Source organism: Dendropsophus ebraccatus, chromosome 11 (genome assembly GCF_027789765.1).
Source record: "Dendropsophus ebraccatus isolate aDenEbr1 chromosome 11, aDenEbr1.pat, whole genome shotgun sequence".
Lineage (NCBI taxonomy): Eukaryota > Metazoa > Chordata > Amphibia > Anura > Hylidae > Dendropsophus > Dendropsophus ebraccatus.
This window is the reverse complement of record NC_091464.1, coordinates 80505950-80515405: the sequence shown is the minus strand read 5'-3', so window position 1 is coordinate 80515405 and position 9456 is coordinate 80505950.

Sequence of the window (9456 nt, the reverse complement as noted above, 5' to 3'; positions counted from 1 at the left end):
CTTCTCTCTGTGAGCTCTCAGATGGCCTGGGATACACAGGACTTCCTATTTTCTGTTTCCTGTTTTTTGAGAAAAAAAAGAGTCAGACAACATGAAGTGTCGTGTTTTCCATGAAAACTAAAAACTAATAATGAAAATAAATTGCAAACTTGCTTTATATCACATCTACTGCTGATTTTGATTTTGAAAGTTAAAACCAAAGGTACAAGTCACTATTGTATCTCACGGCTCCGACTCTGTGTTGTCTAATATTCTCTGCACCTCATCACCATCAAGGGCTTCTCCATCACCACCTCAGGCAGCAGTAATAGAGAGGCCCCGGGGGGAACTACATGTACCATCATCACCAAACACCTAGGTGTAGTCCCCTCTATAACCTCCATCCTCCCTGAGATCCCTTCACTCCAGGCTGCTACATTACCATTGGACGCCAACCAGTGTGAATTCCATCACCCAGTGCACATTAACAACTGAACAACTAATAACTCAACTCACTCACTGACTGTGAGTTAACTATTTACCACTGTATCATCTAAGGTTGAGCTGTTCAAGCTGAAGTTGTACCTTGCTGATATGTCCCTATTGCACAGGAGGAAGATACGTCTCTTATCTTTCTCCTTGTTGCCCTTCTGGTGCAGTTAGTCTTTTGCATCATGGTCCCCTAAGACCATTAGGAGCACTGGGACACCCGTCAGGAGCACTGCCCGCCCCTAGTCCGCCCCTAGAAGTAAGACACCTGCTTCTGCCAGTACCTTTATTTGATTGTATCATCAACACTGAAAGGGTTTATCTCCATTGATATGATTTCTTTTTTTTTTTTTTTTCATTCATAAAAAGTTATTTTGTTTGAACGTGGAATATTACATTAAAGGGATTGTGTCACCTAAATTTTCTTTTACTGATTAGAATCAGATACTAAAACTTATTTTATTCTAATCTGTTTTTATTTTCTGACTGTAATCCCCCCCCCCCCCCTTTGTGTACATCGTTATGGGGTTGGCCACATTGCCTGAGCTGTTTTTAACAGCATTTAGTGACATGCTTTACAGCAAGCCTCATGGAAATAGACGACAATAGACGGAGTCTGTTCCTTGAGATGAATGTGAAATATTACTGTGACCTGTGAAGAGGTCATTCCACAGGGAGCTGCTATTGTCTCCTCTGTCTATTGGTGTCACATGACGCTGGAATGCTGTACAGATCACTTTACAGCAGTCTTTTCTTATCACTCTTATCTGGGCCTAAAGAAGCAATCCTAAAGAAACTGATCGTTGTCTCTATTACAGGGAGCGATAATCAGCCGAATCCGTGTAATAGAGCCCTTAATTTTAGCCCAAGTGGTGAGAATGAAAACTACAAGATACCAGGATTATTTTATAATATAGATAGAAAAATGGAAAATTAGAAAAAATGTCACCAACAATTCTTTAAAAATATGTTTATAAAAAAAAATAATAGTATTTATACAAGATATCATTTTTTGATGACACATTCCCTTTAAGTCAGGGTTACTTACCCTTCCTTGTATGTAACGGACAGTGAACTTTAGACATTGCAGTCTCTCCATAGGAATGTTAATGATGAGCTGTATTCTGAAAGAAAATGTTTATTGTCCTAAGAAAACTCATCGTGAGCTGTTGAAAATCTATGGTAAAATTCCTTTAGTTAGATGAATGGTCGGGCTAAAAGTTTTTGCTCCATGATGCAAGTACATTCACATTGACGTGATGGTAAAGTGCTCATAGACTCATATCATTGATCAACATTGACTTAAACGAGAAGTCCGGCGAAAATGTTTTTTAAAGTATTGTTTTGCCCTCCAAAAGTTATACAAATCCCCAATATACACTTATTACGGGAAATGCTTATAAACTGCTTTTTTCCCTGCACTTTCTACTGCATCAAGGCTTCACTTCCTGGATAACATGGTGATGTCACTTCCTGGATAACATGGGGATGTCACTTCCTGGATAGTGACATCACCATGGAAGTGACATCACCATGTTATCCAGGAAGTGACATCACTATGTTATCCAGGAAGTGACATCACTATGTTATCCAGGAAGTGACATCACCACGTTATCCAGGAAGTGACATCACCATGTTATCCAGGAAGTGACATCACTATGTTATCCAGGAAGTGACATCACTATGTTATCCAGGATGTGACATTACCATGTTATCCAGGAAGTGACATCACCATGTTATCCAGAAAGTGAAGCCTTGATGCAGTAGTAAGTGCAGGAAAAAAAGCACTTTATAAGCATTTCCCGTAATAAGTGTATATTGGGGATTTGTATAACTTTTGGGGGACAATACAATACTTTAATAAAAATTTTCACCAGACTTCTCCTTTAAGTTGAGTCCTGGATTTTATGGGCATGGAAATATTTTTAATATTCTGTAAAGTCCTATTTCTGTAATGATCTGACTTAAAACATGGTAGATTGATGGAATATTACTTGACTGGTTAACATGTGTACAGTGTAAACCATGCCCATGTTAAAAAGCAATGATCAGCTGACCTGCACAATGTTGGCTGATTGTAGCCTTTCAACATATTTTAAGGGAGTCTGTTACCTAAATTTTCTCTTACTGATTAGAGTCAGATACTAAAACTTCTTCTTTTATTCTAATCTGTTTCTATTCTCTTACTGTTATTTTTTTTTATTTCACTTTTTGTACATTGTTATGGGGACGGCCACATTGCCTGAGCTGTTCTTAACAACTTTGTGTGTGTTACCAGCTTGCCCATGTTTCCTGCCCTCTGTGACCGCTATCCTGGTTCCAGCCATGAGTCCTTCTGTGATCCTACCAACTAGCCTACGCGTTACGAGCTTCACCTCACCTGCCTCTGCTAGCAAGCCAGGCCAGGGGTAGAAACCTGAGGGTCGCCTGCCGCAGCAAGTCCAGCCCACCAACGGCACCTTAGGCTTGGCTCCCTGGTGCGGCTTATGCCATTGCTAGCAGCGGGTTCAGCGGATCCACAAATCCTTCCATTACAATATGTTCCTTTAACCCCTTAAAGACAGAGCAATTTCGATGAGCCCTTATTTTTTGCGTCACTAATTGTACTTTGCAATGACAGGCTGCATTTTTTCATAAAGTACACTGCGAAACCAGAAAAAAATAAATGTGTGGTGAAATTGAAAAAAACCCAACACATTTTGTTTATTTGGGGGGTATTTGTTTTTACGCCATTCGCCCTGGGGTAGAACTGACTTGTTATATATGTTCCTCAAGTCGTTACGAATAAAACGATATATAACATGTATAACTTTTCTTGTATCTGATGGCCTGTAAAAAATTCAAACCATTGTTAACAAATATACGTTCCTTAATATCGCTCCGTTCCCAGGCCTATAGCGCTTTTATCCTTTGGTTTATGGGGCTGTGTCAGGTGTAATTTTTTGCGCCATGATGTTTACTTTCTATCGGTACCTTGATTGCGCATATACAACTTATTGATCGCTTTTTATTACAATTTTTCTGGATTTGATGTGACCAAAAATGCGCAATTTTGCACTTTGGGATTTTTTTGCGCTTACGCTGTTTACCGTGCAAGATCAGGAATGTCCCCCTGGGGTTAGGGTTATTCCCCCTGGGGGACTTCTAGTATATACACTTTGATCTCTCATTGAGATCTTTGCTGGATATACAGCAAAGATCAATGAGATTGGCATTCGTTTGCTTTCGGCTGCTGCAGCCGAATACAAACGAGTGCCGAGCCAGGGACGGCGCCATCTTGGAGAGGTCCCCGGCCGGCTTCAGGTACAGACACCAGGGAAGTGCTGCAGCCGGTAATCAGAGGCAGCTGTCAACTTTGACAGCTGCCTCCGATTACCTGATTAGCGGGGCACGGCGATCGGACCGTGCCCGCTAATAGCCGCGGTCCTGGGCTACATGTGGCACCTGGGATGGCGGCCATATCTAAGAGACTGCAGGGGTCCGACCACTGAGACCCTCAGTGATCTTGATTATTATGCACACAGCTGTAAGGAGCATGTGACGTAGACCATTAAAGGGGTCATCCAGCGCTATAAAAACATGGCTACTTCTCCCCCTCTCTTGTCTCCAGTTCAGATGTGGTTTGCAATTAGGCACCATTTACTTCAATGAAACTGAGTTTGAAACCGCACCCAATCTGGAGACAAGAGAGGGGAAAAGTGGCCATGTTTTTGTAGCACTAGATAATCCCTTTAAATACTGCCATTAGATGTGTGTAAGCAAAGCATATCAGTTACCCGCATTACTGATCTGTACAGTGTAAAAAATCCAAGGCTGCTTCTATTTTAATTCCCTACATTTGCCATCTGTTTGGATAAAGCCCATTCTATGGTTACTAAGATTTCAAGGAAGTTCTTTAAAGTGACACTGTCACCCTGATTTTTCATTTTTGCATCATTAAAAACGTTTAAATTACTAACCTTATTTCAGATGTTTAATCATGGTTCTGGTTGATGAGAAAAGTGAACTTTTATCAGCTTGTTAGTGCGCCACTGGGCGGGGCTTAGTCTCTGAAGCGCCACATCACTCCGCCCCCTACATTGCCGTCGACCCCGCCCTGCGCAATAACTCTGCTGGCTGGCTGCAAATCGCTGCTGGCTGTGAGGACACTTTCACAGCTGCAGCGAGAGCTCCGGGGGGCATCAGGACGTCGGTGGACCTTCAGACAGCCCCACCATGCTTGCGCCTGCTAAAATCTTGCTTAAAGCCGGTCGCACAGCCCGGCTGTGGACAGATCCCGTACTCATTCAGTGCGCCTGCGCGGAATATGATGGGGCCGTGCACGTCCCAACATCCAAGCAAAGGCTGGGAGAGCCAAACAAGTGGGAGCGGCGGCCTGGAGAGATGACGTAACAAAGGGGGCGTGGTCGACGACGGTGTAGTGGCGATGTGGCGCTTCAGAGACTAAGCCCCGCCCAGTGGCACACTAACAAGCTGATAAAAGTTCACTTTTCTCATCAACAAGCATCATGATTAAACATCTGAAATAAGGTATGGAGACGGCAAGATTAGTAATTTAAACGTTTTTAATGATGCAAAAATGAAAAATGGGGGTAACAGTGTCACTTTAAATACGTTCTCCTAATCTAATCACACACCGGAGTCTGATTTTTGCATCTATCTTGTAACCTTTCACGTGTTGCTGTAAAATATGAAGCAATAATGCAATTCTCTTTTATGACTACTGAAGAAATACAATGTGGTGGAAAACATGAATGATGGACACCGCATCCTTATTGCTATTGTGTAAGTATAACGTTTACAGGGAACTTGTCACTAGCACAAAATGCTAAATACCTCACTTTAAGAGAACTATGGTATAGAGAGTAAATTTTATTAGCAAAAGCTGAGGAGGGCTAAGAGCAGTTCTCAGGCAAACCTGGCCTGTCCGTGCAATAGGGTCCAATCAGACGAAGCCATGATTAACGATTAACTATTGCAAACGAGATTGTTTATCTTTAACCTGAAATCGTTCCTCATATTGCACAGAACGATAGTCGTTAGTTATGATGGTTACTACAATCAGTTACTCCACTGATCCCAGCAAAAGAAGACAAGATATGGAATTACACTGAACGATTAAAGGGGTACTCCAGCGTGGGGGCACTTTTGTGCTGGGACCGAAGACGAGGTGGCCGAGGGAAAAGACATCCACTCACCTCCCCGGTTCCAGCCGCGGGTCCCGCGTGATGTCTCAGCCTGTGAGGGCTTACATAGGGAGAGAGGAGCCTGCCCACAAGGGCTTTCATAGGGATAGAGGACCCTGCCCGCGAGGGCTTACATAGAGATAGAGGAGCCTGCTCATGAGGGCTTACATAGGGATAGAGGACCCGGCCAGCGAGGGCTTACATAGGGATAGAGGACCCGGCCAGCGAGGGCTTACATAGGGATAGAGGACTCGGCCAGCGAGGGCTTACATAGGGATAGAGGACTCGGCCAGCGAGGGCTTACATAGGGATAGAGGACCCGGCCGGCGAGGGCTTACATAGGGATAGAGGACTCGGCCGGCGAGGGCTTACATAGGGATAGAGCACCCTGCCCACAAGGGCTTATATAGGGATGGAGGACCCTGCCCACAAGGGCTTACATAGGGATAGAGGAGCCTGCCCACAAGGGATTACATAGGGATAGAGGAGCCTGCCTGTGAGGGCTTACATAGGGATAGAGGAGCCTGCCTGTGAGGGCTTACAATTTATAAGGTACAGGGAGAGAAACAGGAGGTAAAGTGCAGCCAGTCACAGTGTGGAGCAGAATTATTATTGGTTGTAGCTTAGTTTAAAGGGAACCTGTCACCCCCCGTACCGGGGTGACAGGTTCCCGACCCCCCGTTAGAGACCCCTATACTTACCTCATCCCGCCGGGTCCCGCTTCTGGATTCGGTCGGGTCCCGGAGATCTCAGCCGCTGCAGCCCGGCGCGCGCGCTGAGAGATGAGTCCAACACCCATAGAGAATGACAGGAGAGTCCAGCGCTCCGTGATTCTCTATGAGCGTTGGACTCATCTCTCAGCGCGCGCGCCGGGCTGCAGCGGCTGAGATCTCCGGGACCCGACTGAATCCAGAAGCGGGACCCGGCGGGATGAGGTAAGTATAGGGGTCTCTAACGGGGGGTCGGGAACCTGTCACCCCGGTACGGGGGGTGACAGGTTCCCTTTAAATAGATGGGTTTTCAGGTCACTTTTGCAGGTCTTGATTTTGGATGAGAGGCGGATGTGTTGGGGTAGTGAGCTCCAGAGTATGGGGGAGTCTGCATTTAAATTCTTGTAAGACTATTAGTTAAAGTAAAAAAAGTCAAAGAGATCTAAACTGTGTTATACAATTGACATAATAATAATGCAAGCACTATATAGCCAGTGCATAGACAACTCATTATATTACTGGATAATTGTGATAATATGGTTTATTCATGTGACTCACACAGTGCGTGACCTCTCTGACTCGTGACCATCTCTCTGATCCTGATTTAGAGGGGTTGTTGGCAGTAATATAGACTTCTGGCTCATTTCTCTCAATCTACTTCTTACAAAGAAAATAAAACAGTATTGTTAGTTCCAGCACGAAGAGGGTCGAAGAACAGTACAGCTTACCGTAATATACAGCTACAGACCCACTCTAAGGATAGATTTATGAAAGCAACATCTGCCCATGGCAAGCACATTAGATGTACAGGACAAAGGGTCGACCATTGTGTGCATTGTGTTCATTGAATTGCGGCCACAGAAAACTGACATGTCAGTTATTTGTGGCGCCGCACGGGATCCTGGCCGGAGCGTTTTCGATGTGTATACACTCCGGCCAGGATCCGATAGAAGCAGAGGCAGTGTTCCACAACGTGAAAAGTACGGCCGTTGTTGCTGATGGCAACAACGGCTGTACTTTTACGTAGTGTGAACATAGCCTAATACAGCACGTAAGGAAGGGGGAGATCCGTTGTGTACTAGTCATCTGGGCTGTGACTAGTCACAGCTCTCTTACCTGTCAGTGCACTCTGCGAGGTGATTGACAGGCAAGGAGGCCATTTAGTGGCTGCTAATCACCCCGCAGAGCACGCTGACAGGACAGAGAGCCATGACTAGTCACAGCCCAGATAACTAGTTCACGGCTCTCTCTTACGTGCGGTATTAGGGTACGTGCACACTACAGAATCGCGATGGAAAACCCATGGCGGATTCCGCAGCTCGCACCCGCTCGCGGACTCTGGCGGCAGCTCGCGTCTCTGCCCTAAGTCATAGACTCCATTCTATGCACGCCCAGATTCCGCCATCTGTCCAAAGAATGAACCTGTCCATTGTTTGGACGGATGGCGGAATCCTCCCATTCATAGAATGGAGTCTAGGACACGGGTGGAGTCCGCAAGCGGGTATAAGCTGTGCGACCTGCAACAGGTTTTCTGTTGTGATTCAGTAGTGTGCACATACCCTCACATACTAACATGGTTAATAAGGTTGGAAAAAGACAAGAGTCCATCAAGTTTAACCTACAGGCACCCCACTGTGTTGAAGGCAAAAACCCTTAGGAGGCAGATGACAACTGCACAGGGAGAAAAATTCCTTCCTGACTCCAATTGAAAGGCATTTACCACAAATGAAGTCCACAGAGCCCAGATCCCCCGACACCACCGGAGAGCTGGCCGCCAAGTGGGTGCAGCCATTCTTGGAGCCCAATAAGCACAAATTGTTCCCTTTAAATAATAGTTATGTGAAATCTGTCCATATACTGCCTAACGCACGGTTGTTGTGTAACAAAGATAGTGTCCCATAGACATATTGCTTATAAGTGTGTTACCCCAAATGGTGACTATGGCTGCCAGGTGTCCCCCCATACAGGCTTATAAGCAGACCTTTACAGCAGAAGGGTCAAACTTGTGTCTTTGTTGGCCTACTAGATGAATATAATTATTAGAGATGAGCGAACCGAACCCGAATGTTCGGCATTTGATTAGCTGGGGCTGCAGAACTTTGATAAAGCTCTAAGGTTGTCTGGAAAACATGGATACAGCCAATGACTATATCCATGATTTCCACATAGCCTTAGGGCTTTATCCAACTTCAGCAGCCACCGCTAATCAAATGCCGAAAGTTCGGGTTCGGATCGACTGGAGCATGCTCGAGGTTCGCTCATCTCTAATAATTATCCATTGTTATAGACCAGGAACTCAGTGTGTTATGTTTTGCCATATTCCCTCCCAGAAAGGGTGTTTCAAAAGGAGAATCCCTACACAATATGGCATCTAATAGAAACTTTAAAAATGTAAACCAGAAGTACATCATGTCCCCTAGCAGGCTAGAGATAACATATTACCAAGCTTTACTACATCGAAACACCATATGGCCATGATTTCTGTATTAGGGTCCTATTACACGGAGCCATAATCTGCTGAATCAGGCCAGGCTTCGCGTAACAGAGACAACGATCAGCCAATGAAAACAATCAACTGATCGTGTCCTTTGTTCCTGCCTAGAAATCATCTTCCACTGACTGTGCATCGCTCTGTTTAATAGGAGGTGAGAGGTCAATGAAAGTTTAGATAAAATAATAAAGCTATGCTTTACCTGTCCGCATTCCCCGGTGTCCTTCCGTCTACTCCAAGGTCACCGCAGCCACTGCTGAAGCTTCTTAAGCCGTCTCTACAATGACAGGCCGCTCAGCCAATCATAGGGGACGGCTCTGCCCTGTCTTGGATAGTGAGTGACCTGTCGCTTCAGACACGTCTCAGAGGTGTTAGCCGCGGCGGAGGGGAGAAGCCTGAAAGATGGAAGGAAGCCGGGGAGTGCGGAGAGGTAACGCATTGCTTTATTTTTTTCTATATATGCAGCGAGGACTGCACGGACACGGACAATAATGATATATATTTATATATACAGCCCTTGCTGCACGATTGTCAAGCTAATATATAATAAGCTTGGAAAGCGAGCGCTGATCTAATGCCGCTAGATTATCAACCTGTGTAA